Source organism: Amphibalanus amphitrite, unplaced genomic scaffold, assembly GCF_019059575.1.
Source record: "Amphibalanus amphitrite isolate SeventyFive unplaced genomic scaffold, NRLGWU_Aamphi_draft 002070F_arrow, whole genome shotgun sequence".
Classification (NCBI taxonomy): domain Eukaryota; kingdom Metazoa; phylum Arthropoda; class Thecostraca; order Balanomorpha; family Balanidae; genus Amphibalanus; species Amphibalanus amphitrite.
The window spans coordinates 17,139-33,908 of NW_024883563.1; the positions used below are offsets into that span (position 1 = coordinate 17,139).

The following is a 16,770-nucleotide window of genomic DNA, read 5'->3' on the forward strand; positions in this document are numbered from 1 at the left end:
TGTGAACACGTCCGAATAGCGAGCTTATCACAGTTTGGGCTCACCCGAATGAATGTATGTTTGCTTTGACATTTATAAGTGGCTGAAAATTTCTTCAGAATCCTGACCATTTGTTTTCCCCGAATCGCGTACACAGCCATTCGGGACAAATGCAAACCGTGTCGCCTTGTGTGTGGTCGAGCCTCAGTTTGTTCTGGGAAACCGAGTGAACTTTAATCAGCTATCTCTATGCAAATAATACAGCCACAGTGCATTCGAGGCGCAATAATTGGCAATTCCCTTACCCAGTGCGGTTTGCCCCGGGAGGATCGAGTGAGCTCCGCCTGATGCAGTCTGTCTCAGAATTGTGTGTGAGAAAGTTAGATCTTACGGTTCGTCTTTTGTTTGCGAGTTAGGTCAATTAGACAAAGTTGCAAGAAAGGGTTTGTTGGAACGCCTAAAAGAACGTACTTAAATCGGGCTAAAATTTCTCAAGAGCCACTGCAGGGAAAGTGTCAAAAGTTGAACGTGTCTTGGACTGATAACGCCATTTTAAGTGGAATAGTAGGTCACGTAGGTGTTATGCTGCAGATGCAGATATTCTTTTACCACACATTTTTGTCAGTTGAGCCCCATTAGTGGAGGGGGCGATGCCGGGTCCGAAAGTTCCCACTGCAGAGCTTGTTGCGCAGCCCCAAAGCGTGGATGTAATTTTGTACCGGGTGAGTTGAAACAGATGCACCGCCGCCAACACCGCCATCATATATGTAAGAGTACCTACTTTACCCAAACGCCGTGCATGACAGTGCATACCAACTCTATGAAGACAGCTCGCCACTCCTCTGGCAGGCCATTCCGGCCCGGTCCGTCCCCCCGCCGTGTCACAGCGGCCGCCTCTCTCTCGTGCTCACCTGTCATGAGCGGCCGGCCGTGCGCGCGGCGCGGCGCGGCGCGGCGCCCCTCTGCAGCCGGCGTCGCCCGCGGCCTCCCCGGCGGCGCTCCACAGCGCTGCACGGTCCGCGTTCCCTGTACGGCGGCGGCCGGCTCGTTTCTCGCTCTGTAATGGAGCTCGGTATTGCCGGTTGGCGTGCCGCGGTGTGCTGGTCGCGCTCGGCCGGCGCGCCTGTTCTTCGTATACGAGGCCGCCCCGTGAGAGCCGCGCCGACCGGCCGGGCGGCGATGTGCTGCCACCTCCGGCCCTCTCGAACTGTTGAATACCTACACAGTCTAGGTCCCCCTGGCCTCACCTGTTTACCAAGCCGTGTCTGAGATCGCAAAACGATTTCAAAACTGAAACAGGAGCTAAAACGCACCAAAGTTGACGTCAAGTTATCGGCGCGGTACTGCTTCGCCGTTTGTGTCTTCCTGTGTTTGAACTCCACTCGATTCGCCGTTTTCTTACTGCTGCATCATACTTAAAACGCTGATATAGCTTTGCGCATTTTAAAATGCACAGGTGAAGCATTTATAACATGTAGATAAACACTAGAAAAAAGTTCGTCTCTGTGACGGAATCATCCGTCTGCGCCCCTCGCCCATGATTCTGGGCGTCCCTCACCCAGGAGTTGGGCGTCCCGCAACCCAAGAGCAGCTACGGGCGTCCTGCAGCCATCATTTCGGGCGTTTCGCACCCACGAGCCGAGGTGTTCGGGCCAGATTAGTCCGGTTTTATCCGGTTTGCTGTTCGTGGTTTGTGAGCTGCTGGTAACCGAGGGAACTGTGGCTTCGGTACATGAAGTTTATTGGTTTCGGTCGGTGGCTGCAAGGCATTATCAAAGCGATTGTAATGCGATTGATTGTGGTTGATTAAACGAATGCTTGGGAGAAACTGTCAGTGATTTTTGTAACGCTCTATTCATGTATCGTTGTGTCGTTCACCTGCAGATGGACGGTTTACTGTATACGATGATGTATAGTTTTTTCTTCTTCGTCATGTTTTACATAGACAGGCGTCGCACCATCTGTTTTCATTGCACCGAGTTCACAAAGGCGCCGGTATTGCCTTGCCTCGCGTGCTGGCGCTCTGTGCCGTTTCACCACGCGGGTCGATCTCCATTCTGAGCTCTAACCGCGCACCTAACGGCGGCGGGCAGATCGCGCCGGCCGGCCGCCCTCACTAATGCACGCTCTGTGCAGAGATAAGGCGCCCGCACCATGTACCGTGGGCGATACTCGGGCCACTCGGTATTCAAAGCACAGACCTCGCCAACATACTGCGTCGTAGAACAGGAACTGTGAGGCAAGGAGCGAGGGCTTTTCGTCCCAGAAATATACAGTGGAGACTTTACTCCAGTTGCAGTGGTTTAGGTGGAACGGCACACAATACTGTCAGGTCAGGTCATATTTCGTGTTTTGCACCGGTGGTGTTCTTATGGTGGATGATTTGCTCATTCATGAATCCCATGTTTTTGCTACACACTCCTGTCTTTTCATGGATGCCCAACCTCGCCAATGGCACTTTTCCGAGCTTTTACCTCCCCATTGCTCGTTTTCGACCGTGTTTTTTTTTTTAAACAATTATGTCCTTAGTTTTCTGTGGTAATTTGTTACAGTCAGCAGTAGCGGCGGAGCAACTTCAATTAAAGGGGGGGGGGGGGGCACTGCCGACTTTTGGTCCCATTCTTTCCATGCAACGCCCATAGGGCTAATGTTAAAACTCCCAAATCAAAGGGGGGCACGGTGCCCCGATGCCCCCCCCCGTTCCGCCGCCTATGGCAGTCAGCTCGTGAATCTTATCGAATAGTATGAATCGAGGCTTGATTCTGTTACTTGGCTGTGAACAATGAAGCCACCTTTCAATCACATTCATTCCGGGAAGAGAGTCATTCGGCCATGTCATACCCATGAACTAATGCCATTCTCTCTTCTGGGTAAGCTTACATCAGCCCTTCGCTTTGCGAGGTTTCCACATTCGCGATGCAAGGGAATGGAGGAAACAAGTGCTTTCAGCGTATGTATTGCATAGTCGATAAAGTCACAGCTCAAAGGCTTCGGCGTAAGGGAAGCGGCACTTCAAAATGCTTCCAGTGGTAGTGCCAGCTTGCCACCATACCGAGTACTGCCCCCCTAAAATTGCGACTTTTATTGCCTGTTGAGGAATTAGCCCCGAAAAACGGGACGTCTACTTCCAGTTCAAATTGATTTCTAGCCTGTTCCGTCTCTAAAATCGCACATTGATGCTGGTTTTCTGGAAATTTCCAGTTTAGTGCCCCCGATGACCCACGGTATGCCGAGTTCCATATGCTCAGTGTCTGTACTCTGTGCTTCCATGTTTCACGGCGGCCTATTGGGCTCTGTGGCCCAGTTCATGGCCTCAAACAAAGGCAACTCCATCCGTTAATGCGAGCTGTTTGACACTAACGGATAACGGCGCGTAACGGACCTCCGTTACCACCAAACCGTTTCTCCTGAGAATCCCCCCCCCCCCCGCATCTCTCTGCCGCCCGCTCCCATCCCCACCCCCCAGTTTCCGCTTCGTTTGGTCCCCATCTCCGAGGCGAACACAAAACCTCTATTCGGGGATTTTTTTGGTGGCCGTAATTGACCTCGGCCGCGTGCTGTGCTGTCGGGACAGTTCGCCGAACGCGCGTCGGAGCGGTGCCGGCGCGAGCGAGCCGATTAGGTACCGCCGGCCTTCGGCGCCGGGCAAAGAAAATCACTGCCGACGACCGCCGCCCCGACGAATTTCTGGGAAACAGAGATTGGTCCTCGCTGAGAAGACAGAGAAAGGAGACTGAGGGAGGGATGGAGAGAGAGAGAGAGAGACGAGACGAGACGAGACGAGACGAGAAATAACGTAAGAAAGAAAGAAAGAAAGAAAGAAAGAAAGAAAGAGAACTAGGAAATTAAAAGAGAGTATGGGAGGGAGGGTAACAGGAAGAAGAGAGATGAGCCGGGAGGAGAGAGAGAGAAAAGAAAGACAGATAAATAGCAAAAGAAAATTTAAAAAGAGGAAGAGAAATAGAAAGGAAAAAAGAGCGATAGAGGAAAGAGAGAGCGAGGGGGTATAAACGACTAAGCAGTTAACAGATTCGTCACTAAGCAGTTTGGGCGTGGGCGGCTCCACCTGATTTCTGGAGGGAGCCGGTTTTGGGTTCAGTTTTTTTTTCTGCCGGGTGGTTTGGGCTGTGGAGCCGTTTGGGGCGGTCTCTGGTGGCGATTGGTGGGAAATAATTGGTGACAAATACCGCTGTCAGCCCCGGGCCCAGGGCGGAATCAGTTGTCGACCTGTGGTGACTTCTGGAAATGAAATGGCCTAGGGGTGGCAAGTTTTTATGTCCTTTAATGATAGATAGGACCGTGCTAGTAGGTAGGAAATACGAATGCATATGCCAACGGCAGAAAATATGACCGATGGGGATGAATCTGCTTAGTTAAAGTGACTAAACAATGAGCATGGATATTACCAATATTACGCGTAAGTTTTTGCCCCTTTACCTGTGTTTTTTTTTTTTACAACTTCTTTATTTCGCATATTTCTTTTTCATTTTTAAGACGGACATTTTTTCCATAACATTTATTTTCCAAAAACACATGAATGTAAACTCTCCCTATAGGTATTGCTCCCGCACCAAGATTTTGACCTGCCGTTCTCTCCTCTCTCGCCGAGCACGGTTGTTTTTCCGCCCGCCTCTCCTCATCCATAAATTCATCTGTGTGCGCCGCTGGCGCGCGCTCCCAGCCGCCGCCTGCATCTCGCGCAATCAGCACGCTGTTTACGCCGTTTCGGCCTCGGCCGTTCCCGGAAGCCAATTGGCGCGCTCTGGGCGCGCGCTCTGATTTGTTGTCGAAGCTCCCGCAGCTCGGGCGGCTCTCCGGGCTGTGCCGGCGCAGCGCGCTAGAAGCTTCCCGGAAGTGTTTGTGCTGCGTGGAGAGACCGGTAATGTCGAGTGGCGGCGAATTTCGGAACTGCCTCGCGCGCGTTTTGGAGGCTGTCTGTTGTTGAAAATGGAGCCTGGAGCAGGTAGAACGAGCGTTCGTCCGGTATGGAAAGCAGCTGGGTTCGTAGAAGTGTAATAAGCGACGCGGGAAAGGATATTATCTTATTGAAAATGGGAATAGAAAACCATTGCATATCGTCATCGCAAAAAGACAAAAAATCTGATTGGAGGCGTCTGATGACTTTTGCACACCGGATTCCAGCAAGTATTCAGGCATCATCATCACCATTATGTTTCTTTTTGTTTACACTCGTGTCTGTGTGTGTTCCCAGGTTTGCCAGGCTGCTGACTGCTGCATCTTCCTGCTGAGATCCGCTGATCAGCAGTGCCGCCCGATCAGCTCAGCAGTGGCTCAGCTGCGCCGGCTCTGCGATAACGCTGACGGCCTGCCGCCCCACTATCAGGTCAGGGTCAGCGCAGGGGTCCTGAAACCGGGGGCTCTCAAACCGGAGCTCTCATGCCGCCCGATTATCAGGTCAGGGTCGACCGAGGGGTCCTCAAATCGGGGACTCTCAAACCATGATTGATTCAGTGATCCCCGAACTAGGGCTCTCAAACCAGGGTCAAATAAGTGGACCTCAAAGCAGGAAGTCGGTCGCTACATGGACTAGGCAAAATTCGTCCTTGGTCGTCATGAGTAGGAACTGGAATCATGTCCTCTCATCCAGTGGCTGCGGAAGGTATTTTGTTGGTCTCGCATCTTACTCAGCGGGCTGATACCAGGCATCAGTTCACCGGCCTAAAGGAAGTGACTAGCCTCGACGGAATATCCACTCCTGAATGAACCACGCCTTTCCACCGCACGAAATGACACGTCACAGCGCAGTGCGGAGGCCTCGGCGCCCTTGCCCTACTGACCTAGCGTCTCCCGAGCTCATTGTGCTCCTCACGCGGGCTGATCTCAGTAACCGTTTATTGTACTGCACCATGACTGGAACTCTCTCACCATTGCGTGTGCTAGGCGACTCTAGCTGCCAGTCAGCTCGGTCAGACATTGGTTCACTTGGCAGGCTAGCTCCTGACCCAGTGGTAACAGCGCATGTCTGCGCCTCAGCCAAAGGCCACTCGTCGTCGGGTCGGTACGGAGAATTTCGGTGGGGTGCTGGTATGGTCGCTATGTGACCTTGGTGCAGGGCACGTGGCCCCGCTCAACAATTTACACGGAATGTGTTGCACAAATATGGCACATATGAACTGAGCCTCTATCTTTCGCAATTATCGATTTGATGTCCTTATTACGGAGCGAGCGAAGCGAGCGTAGTCTTTCCTTAGATTAACGGAAATTTCTGAGTATGAGCGGCCGGCCGGCCGGCCGTGGTCACGCTTTTGCGAGGCTTATATCTCAGCAACCACTTGACCGATTTACACGCGGTAATTTTTGTAGGGTAGCTTCATTCCTTCTACCAAGTATTGGACTATTCCCGATGCATGTGGGTGACCACTTATGCACGTGCCACGTGCAAAACGAAGAGGTGTCACTTTTGTAATTGTTGCAATATCTCGGTAACTACTTGGCCGATTGCGCTGAAAGTTGGCATGTAGGTAGGCACCCACTAGGCACTGCATATACATGTGCCAGAGTTGGGGTGCTGCTGCACGTGCGCACGTGCAGGGGTCGTTTCCAGATCTCGAGAACGGCTGGACCGATTGCGCTCAAATTTGGTACACGGTTAGGGACCGGTTAGTAGGGTGCCGTGCACAAGTCAGTTGGGACCCATTTTGCACGTGCGCACGTGCAGGGTGCCGCTTCCAGATCTCGAGAACGGCTGGGCCGATTGTGCCCAAATTTGGCACATCGCTAGAGACCAGTTAGTAGGGTGCCGTGCACAAGTCAGTTGGAGGTACCCCCTCGCAATTTCGCACGTGCAAGGCCCACCCTCTCGCTCGCTCCGTTAGTCGCCCCAAAAGGCGTTATACTGGTGTATATCCGCATAAGCGTTCCGCAACAGAGTCTTGTTTTGAGAATCTGTCGAGCCCCTTTAGACATATTTAAATTTCCAAGAGATATCTTTTGATGTCGACATTTAGCAGCGAACCCATGCATATTGCACAATGCACATGACGCGGCCTCGTGGGATTCCATGGTATCACCCGCTTTGATTGCCGAGGTGTTTCACTCACACCGGAACGAACTGGCCGTAATTTACTTCCTCACTTTCCCGGCAATAACACCCCTCCACCCTCCCCCCCCCCCACCTTACCGGCTGTGTCAACATTTCTAGGAGGTGGAGCGAGTAACGGCCGCTGGTGATTCCGCAGCACACAGACTGACTGCAGGCGATTAAATGTGCGTGCGCGTTCACTCAGAAAACCCTACTGTAAAGTCGACTAGGGCTTCCCTTGTCGCTGTATGGTCTCCGAAATGGAAATGAACTCTGACAAGTTATGTGACGGATAAAATTATTGTTCAAAAGTGAAGTAAAATGCTCAAAATCAAGAACTGTATGTTGAATAGCTGCGGAATTGTTTAAATGATCTCATATTGCGTTATGTATAATAAACCCCATCAGTTGTCGTGAGCAACGATTGATATTCCTTGTTGATCCAAATTAACAAACGACCAATGCTCAGCCATTGGCCGTTAACGTTCAAAGGTGTTTGCAATGGAATTGGATATGGTTATAGTGCTTCGGACGTGCACTCAGCAACGCGGGCAGTCATCGCCATCGGTCATCGCGGTGAGAATTTCCATGTGCCGCGTCTTGACGCCCGGCCGGTCGGAAAATGAATGCATCCGGCGCTGCTGTTGGGCCGGGTCCGGAATATCCAGACTCGCAATAGCTCCGTGATTCGGTCCTGATATGCGGCAGTGTGCAGCGCCTCCCGCCGACAGAATTTTGACTGGAGATCCTGCACCTGACGTGTGGCTCCGGGTACCTTCACTCTTTCACAAATATGGATCCCGGGCTGTGTTTTGCGCCCAAGCGCCAACAACAATACGTTCAATGCGTTCTACTCTTCCAATGCTTTGATGCATGATCAGTTACGCAGTATTGAACTGTACACTACAGGTCTCGCGGGTTTGAGCGGTAGGTTTTGCCCCTATGAAATCTAGTAAATTTCCGGCTATATCTTCTTGGTCTTAACAGCTTTTAAGGGTTGAAGATGCGATCCATTTCTTCTTACATATGTCTGCCATGATCCTCTAAAATGGCTTCATCGTATATTGATTAGTTTCTGAGGTAACCGAAGGTTTGTTGTCAATAGTTAAAACACTATTCTTTAGAATTGTGTTTTTCTATTGAAAAACAAATCTGAGTTCCCTGACAATTTGGCAAAAGCTGCCTGAGATCATATAACCGGAAATGTAAAAAGGCAAAACCTACCGCTTAACACACGAAAGCCGTACATCGCACACTATGCCTTCGGGGTAGTTCTGAACTGCCTCTGATCTGTTGACGGCTTTGCTCTCAGAACTGTGCAGTGGACAGGCGTGACACGGTAAAGTTCCTACGCTTGAATCCCAGGAGAGCGCGGTTCTCCATTTGGTGAACCGGGTGACAGTCATTTCTTTATGGACAGCGAGTGAACTGAGTTGAATATTTTAATGTTCTTATAGTCCGAAGGAGCTATTCACCAGCTAGACGATAAAACTATTGATCTTATTCGCCATTTTAACGATATTTATAATGATAAGTCATTGATGGTCGGTTTCGCATCAAATATGTGTAAAGATTCTAAAATTCGTAAATTGAAGTTTGAGCGTTTTTGATCTATGATTTTGAAATCTTCTATACTGAAGGGGGTGTCACATGCTATAGAATGATCCCGTACAGACGATGCTACTGGACTGGATAAGAGTTCGCCCGTTCTGTGTGACATACCCCTGTGTTGGCAAACTGCTGTGGAGCCTTACATAGGTAGAGCCTATGTAAGATCCTTCACACGAAGGACAACTGAACTTATAAACTACAGCAGATCGACACATTTTAGGGATAGAGTCCTTGAACTTGAACAGAGATCCAATAGTGAAGTTGTTTCTGAGAATGAATCGCAGGCTTAGATATGGGTAGTACTTTTGTAGGAGAGCGCTTATTTCATTTTTGAGCTTAATTGAGCGTTTTCCGAAAAACGGCAAAGTGAAAAAGTTTTCGAGTTTTTTCAACTTTTTATAATGATAACTCTGTCATGCCTTTTTGTTGAAGTCTATTTCTTTTTCATTTCTACTTCATTCCATTTCGCTATTTTACGCTATTTTACCAATATCAGACCTTCCTGCCCTTCTCTTCCTGCCTTCCTGATAGTCATCTCTGCCCTAGCTGTCAGCTGGGGGGGGGGGACAGCTCTCCAAAATTCATAGCCGGTCTCCAGGGGGTGTTGATACGCTTCCTGGGAGCTCTGGCGCCCTACACCCTCACATAAGTACATATACACATACCGTGCATATATACATATGCACACGACATATACACATGTGCCGGCGGGCTCGGCTTGATGAGTAGCTCAATTGACGCGCGCCACTGGGCTGGAATGGCGTCGAAGCAAGCGGGATGTGGGGGGTAATTGATGCACGTTGTCTGTATAACTACGCCACCCTCCTCCTATGACGTCAGAGCGCTGATGACGTGATTAGTCTTACGCAGGAAATGCAGTTGTGTGTTTATTGAGATAGTCTAGTCGGGAATAGTTGGGATGAAATGGGGCGCCGATTTGCTAAAAGTTTGCGCAAGATGCCGGTTGAACTAACTTGTATCGTCATTTTTGGTTCCCATCCCATTATCAATCACATTTTCATTTTGATTCCTGCGACTCACTTCTTGGTGAGTGATTTTGTTGGCAGTAGCTTAAACATTTCTGGATAAAATATTAGGCGCCACTATTTCACGGAGCGTTATGCGCATCTTCTTGCACTTCGCAGGCTAAACTTATGGACGAGCCTCCGAATCGTTTCAACGTTAAGCGGAAATCAGCACCGTGAGCTGTGTGGGTGGTCCCTGCCTCGCTCTCCGCTCCCCGCGTCATCATTTGCCCAGCCTCTGACCCCGGCTTGTAACTGACCCGAGGTCACGGCTCGAAATCAGGTCAGGTGATGCGTCAATCGTCAGTCATATTAAAATCCTCGGATGTTTCGCAAACGGGCCACGAATGTGTACTACAGCTTGCGTGAAACATATCGATTCGTGGTGACTCTAAAACAGGTTAAAATCACGATTGCTATTTGCTGACGATATTTTCATCATTGCACCGGCACCAGTTCTTTTGGTCCAAGCAGCGGAAGAATTGTATGCAGCGCCGCTGTCGGGAAGCTGGCTGGAAGATTCATCTTGCAGTGTAAGAATTAACAGCCATAACCTCGCCGCCACCTGCTCAGCTCCTCTCACACTGCGTTGAATCGGCTCTCCGTTTTTACCGTGTCAGTCATTCATCATCCCATGATCCCTCGTCAGCCGGCCGGCTAGTTCACGCCGCCGCCGACAGATGGCAGGCGCGTCGCCGGCAGGTGGCCGCCGCCGCGCGGCCGCACGCTTCTCGGAAGGAGAGCGGCTCGCGCGGCCGCCGCGGCGCTCCCGGTATCGGCGAGCGGCCGACTACGGGGAACGGCCGACCGGCCGAGCGGGGCAGGACGGTGCGGTCGGTCGGCCGGTGCCGAGGCTGTGCGGCTGCTCGGCTGATTGCAGGGTTTGATGCGCCCGGCGCAGTGGGCGAAACGCCGCGGCGTGCGTGGAATGTCCGAGGGGAGGGGGGGGGGGGTGCAGAGAGGTGGGAGGGTTCTTTACAGGCTCAGCGAGGGGTCACGCGGGTAGATTCGCCTACCGGCCTGGGGTGTCTTCGTTGTTTAGGCGAGCGGCTGCGTTGAATTATGACCCAAAAACGGCTCTACATTAGCCGGCTGGGACGGGTGGTGGTCAGCCCTTCGTCGATCAGCAATTGGAGTTCGTCCCCCGTTGAGCCTCCCCTAGCCCTGAGTCAGCCCCGTTACACTTTTACCGTCCGTCAGCTGCGCGGGCCGGCGCCCCCGGCGGGGTCCGCACTTCGCCGAACTCACGAGGCGCAGTGAAGTCCCGCCGGTCCGCGGCCGAGCCGCCCTGTGCGGCCTGGCACTTCCCGAGGGCCAGAACACGCCGAGAACGGCTCCGCCCCGGGGTGCCATGGACAAAGGCCCCTTTGTGAGAGTGTATTTACGAGTGCGGTTCGCTCCGGCTGGTCAGAATACCTCAGTTCATAGCTGCGTCGGACGGACATGTTGTGGACGTCATATACCTATGCGCTGAAAATGCGCGTCCTGTCCGGTTGGCGAAGTGCGCATATGTTGCCGTTTGGCGTTTTCTTTTACACTCGTGCAGAAATGTTGCATGCCCCATGGCTGCTAAGCTGCAAAAAGCCCTGGGCAAAACTTTGCTGGCTGGAATTTCACTGCAAATGCACGTGTCCTGCGCGGCGCGAGCCCTGGGAGGACCGCGTGAATGAAGGGCGGCGCTTTTCTGCGCACATCAGACTGGATAAATATTTACCGGGCATAGAAATGGCGTCGTTCATCTTTATATGAAGGACTTTTAGAATATCTGCACTGTGCAGGCCTTTGGCATATGTAGTTTGGATTTGTTATATCGTTTGCAGGCATTTATGTGTGCAAAAGCCGATCAGCAATAATGTAGTGATGTGATGCTGCCAGAGCGAGCACAATTCCTGTTTCTAAACTGATGGATGGAGCCTCTCACATATAACCAGTTTTAAGCTGGTCCCATCACTAGCTCAGCTGTTTTCCAAGGTATCATAGTAATACGGTCAGGAGATGAAGGGGTAAGTCGGCTGTCTCCCCATTTCATAGTTTGGTCTGCTAGTCGCGGACTCATGTGTAATGTGTATCTGCTCTGCTACTGTTTAGGCGAAGGAACGCAATTTCAAACTCATGTTGGAAGCTTTTTTATCCAGACCATATACCCGGAGCTTTGTGACGGGGTTAACTTTTTGTGTATTCTCGTTTGGTGTTCGACATTTGGTGGCATACCTTACCTACTGTGCTTTTAGCTTTTATCATGAGCTAACCCTCCAAGCAGCTGGCTGTAAACATGCAGTCGGTTTCACCTGAGACGGTTGCATTTACCGATTCGTGATGGAAACTTAAAACGTCTGTGAATTATGTTGGATGCTACAGTACCTACCGCACGCCACTATTTTCCATTTCAGCACCGATTCCCTCTCGCTTCCCTGCTCTTGCGTTCAACACTCGACATTGGCTCAATCATTGCGTCAATCCTTACCTAGCACCCCTTCTGGGCACCACTGACAATGCCTGCCTCACACCGTAATCGAGGCTTGCATTTGTTATCGGAATGGCAACGAGGCGGAAAGATGAGATAGCCCTATCTTTCAGCTTCAGGGAGTATTTCTTCATAGCGGATAACAACTGTTCCGTTGAAATGCTCTGTTCCCGTCTGATGCAAGCTTGCGCTTATTCTGAACGTAAGTTAGCATGCCATTTCCCGGTGTTTGTTGAGCAAGAAAAACAGAAAGCTGATTTCTTGATTTAAACAAAGCTGGCGTGAAGCAGAATTCACTGCGCTCCTCTTCCTTATCCAGAAGTTTACCATCGGTCGGTTCCCTGTCGCGAAGTTTTGCCGTACGGCGTTCAGTAGAAGTCCGCCGCTAGTGACGAGTCTTTCACTCCCTGCGGTAGCCTATCTCCGCTGTCTGTTTGTTTCCCTGGTCGGCGGCACTGATGCTGGGTCTGTCAGACGCGGCCTCCAAATCCGGCCGGTCCGCGGACTGATATGGTCCGTGGGCCGATTTGGTCTACGGACCGATTTGGTCGGCGGGCTGACCGCCCGGAGGACCGCAGATGGCAGGGGGGTGATGTCATTGAAATGGGACGCTGCTGCTGCTGCTGCTGCTCAGCACGCCGGGCAGGTGCTCCGGGGGAAGGGGATGTCGCTTCTCGTTCCACTGGAGCAACAACGCTCCTTTCTCGACTTACAGGCCTATATCTATCTAATGTGTTTCTTGGTGTGTGTCTGTGTGCGTTCTGCCCGTCACCTTTCCCATTTTTAGGCTTCCTTCGATTGCTGCCTTCGATTTCTCTTACCTATATTTTAGTCTTTTTGCGCCTTTATTTCTGTGTGCGCTTTCGTTATTTTGTCTTACCTTCTTATCATGCATCTCTCCGCTGGTGTAGCAATGGTTCTAACAATGGTTCTTGACCGGCAGTTTGTCGTTTGTTCTCTTCTGGTCATGTTGCCCGTGGTCATAGTTTGCTGGGGTATCTCCCCAGTCCCGATATCTCCCCATGGCCGTCATCTCCAAAGCAGTCGCTCCGCCTGCCAATATTTATGTACCGCTCACCTGGGCGGTCCGACTGACTTCTGTGCCGTGTCGACAGGGGTCACCTGACCTGACCTCTGTACCACATCGGCAGGAACAGACGTGACCGTCTATTCCCACCACTGTTAGCGCGCCCGAGGCCATGCACACTTCCGGCCCGCCGATTCCACTAAATCCCGCTGGCTTCGCATTCTCAGAGAGGAAAATTAGCCGGCGCCTGGCGACTTTGATGACGAACTTGGCTCCGATCGCCGCGCCGGCCACCAGAGGCGTGCTTTGTGGCCGCCCAGGAAAGTCTGTCCCTTTGTTGGCAGAGGTGGGGGTGACTGTGAATGCCGCCTGCCGCGGGAGGTGTGCTGGATGAAGACGTGACTCCGTGTGCCGGAAGAAGAGGTGGCGCCAGCGCAACGGCACGTTCGGCTTTCGTTTCGGGTAGTTGGTTATTGCCGTTATGTGTTTGGGATTGTGTTTGGAAATGGTGCGTTGTTGTCTTGCTTTTCCTGTGGGTCTTGGATTTTTATGCCGATGTGCCATTGAGAATTTGGTGATGATGTGGTCTGAATAACACACACTTCGCTGCTGACATTTATAACCAGCGCGCGCGATGGCCCGGTGTGTTCCCAGAACTGGTCTCCGACCATCTCCTTTTGCGTCGCTCGGCGAACTTGTCCGTCAGGCCTTCCTTCGGTCCTGATGGAACCGACACAGCGATCAACACCGCTGGATCTGAGTGCCCCCGGCTGAATCCGTGCCCGCTAACCGATCACACGAGTTGTTTTGGTCGCCTCCGCCTGCATGTTCTGGCGATGACGGACCTCGCCGAGGCGGCCTTCCAGGTAGTGTGACGTCCGAGCGGTGGCTATGAAAAGCCGCGGCTTTGGGCCAAAACGGGACGCCAGCAGCGCGGCCGAGCGACACGCCGCTGGTGCCGGAGCGGGCCGGGCGTTCCGGGCCGGCGCCGCGGGTCTGGGAGGACACAGTCCAGAGAGGCCCCTGTCTCTCGGTCCCAGAAGAGGGACGCGCCGCCCCCGTACCCGGAACGCTCCTCACGCGGCAGCCACGCGACCGTCGCTCCCCAGAATCGGCGCTGTTTATGAACGCGTCTGTCGTCGGGCTGCTACTGCTCCTATCTGGACTGCTACCGGGCCAGGGACGCTGCTGTCAGCGGCTGCTACTGACATATGACTGTCTGTGACTGACAGAGGTCTGTCTGGACCGTCACTGACTGTCTGACAGCGCTGGAGAAACATGTCGTGTATTTCCAGGGGAGGAGCGATGAGCGATCTGCACGCGTGAAAACTGTGTTCCAGCCTTGACTGTGTTCTGCTGTTAACGACATAGGTCTCGTCTCTGCTCAGTTTTTGCCCTTATTTCTATGCCGAGTAATTCTCGTAGAGACGAGGATCATATGACCATTAATGGTCTAATCGGACTCCAAATGGTCTTGTCATGTCAAGTTCCCTTTGTCCATGCTTTGTGGCTGCTATAGTGATGCAACTGTCGAATGCAGTGACTCAGTTTGATTTGCTAAGCACGGCTTCTGAACTCAGATACAGAAGGTATCTACTGAGATCTGCAGGAGCGATCTTTTATTGAAACGGTAGCCCACATGATTTTATATCCGGCGCGATAAGCCTTTGCAGGAGTATCGTTCTACCAAAATACTAACGGTGCTCTCCAAAAATAGCTGCCGCGTGGGGCATGTGATGGACTTTGATCTGCCGCACATTTTTAGCCGAGGTAACCTTCAGTACATTTATATCCGAGGCTATCTCTGAACATTTTTAGCCATAATTTCTGGCAATATCGGCGTGGAAACAAGACGCTTATCAGATAAACAGATGCGCCTCGCCCTTTCTACCAGCTACGCACAATACTTTAACGTTAAACCAAAATTTGTTATTGAAAAATTGCGACATTATTTACCAATCTTTGCCAAGAACAGCATATAATTTAACGAAAATGAATTGAATAGCTGCCCAAGGAAGAGTTCCAATCACTCAATCTTAGTGATCCTCAACACACAGACTAGGGGAGGGGCACCTGATTGTCATTGCTCAGGTCTGATCCAATTACTGCAGGTTATGTGACCGGACGGCGCCTGGGGTGTTTGTCAATGTCATCAATCGACCTGTGTTAAACACGATGACTTGTGCAAGACATGACGATGGGGCGGTGTGGGAGGTAGTTTCCCATCCCTCCGTATTGGACCGTTGACACGGGCGCTGTTGGCTAACGTGACACGGGCAGACGAGGAGTGTGTGTGTGTGCCAGGGGTAAGACCCGGGCTGTAACCCTTTTTCTAGTGAGGAAGGCCAAGGGGAGAGCAGGGCAATACCCACGGTCTGCTTCGGTAGGGTCGATGGAGAAGGAAAGTAACACTGATCATCGGATTGGTCCGATTAGTGTGATATACAAATGTATGCATTCTAAGTCTAACTGTTTAATTCAAATGTCAAATGCTCTTCTTTAAAGCTCATAACCTCAGATCACCTCATCATCTGATCTTTTTCAATTCCGGGAACATTTCTTTAGCCTTTTTTAGAATGCTGAGGCTCGTATGTTCAGTGTAATGCCGTGCTTCCTATAAGTTCCTCACAAGTGTAATGCTAAGAATTCATACTGAATATAGCGTAGCAACAGCGTTTGTTCAAATGAAGATGTGCCGGGTAGGGTCCTACTAGGGCTAGCAGTCCTCGCTGAATTTTGAACAGGCGAATTGTGTCTCGACATATAAATGGAGCAATGTTCAACAAGGAAATAATAAAAACTCATAATGTATCCACAGATCGCATGTAAATGGGCGAGCTATGTTTTATGTAGGTCTGCATATCTCGCTCTCATCTTCACACGTGCTTTTTTGCATAGGCTAATTTTGCATATCCTTGTGATGTATTCAGCAGGATATTGTTCGCATAAACGGGGAGTGTCCTTTGTGGCACGAATTTCGGCTAGTTCCTGCATCTGCGCCGGTATTTTATTTCGCACCCTGCCCCTGGCCGGCATGGTGTACCGAGTTATCACAGGTGTTGCCTGGCTTCCATACCTACTTGTTTCCATTGGGGGCATGTTCCGACTTCGGTCCTTCCTCAAGATGCCACACAAGTTATCTTACATCTATCTGCTCGATGAAATATGAGCCATGCAATACAACCAAAACGCAACCGGATTTCCGGTCCATCACATTGTCTTTACCCAATCACAACCTGGACCGCATTCAGCTTCATTTGATTGACGATGTGCTATGCACGAATTAAACAGTTGTCTTATTTTCTTGGCCCTATTTTGAATATAATTATTAGCATGTGGCTTACGGTTTTCATTGCAGTTATATGATTCAAGACAAGTGAAATAATTAAAGGGATCCAGTCACCCTCCAGTCCGAAGCCTTTTATTTTAGTTTCAGCTGTTGCCACCCCAGCCCCGAGTCGCCACCCCCTCCCATTGACACCGCCCCCCCCCCCCCGCTGTCTGCAGGGACCCTCTTTAATGACCCTCCGTCTGGCGGGCGGCCCCCACTGATCATTCCGTTCCGCTCCAACGACTCGACTGCACGCACTGGGGGGGGGGGGGGGCGGTTCGGTACCGAGAA

The 16,770-nt window shown here is 51.3% G+C and overlaps 1 long non-coding RNA gene across 1 annotated transcript in view; it reads left to right on the top strand.

The window, feature by feature from the left end:
* Positions 1–16,770, top strand: part of LOC122376257 — a 37,984-nt gene that overhangs the window by 13,377 nt on the left and 7,837 nt on the right. The window contains exon 2 of the long non-coding RNA XR_006255571.1: positions 5,192–5,323. This is a non-coding gene — a long non-coding RNA (uncharacterized LOC122376257). The remainder of the gene's footprint in view (positions 1–5,191; positions 5,324–16,770) is intronic.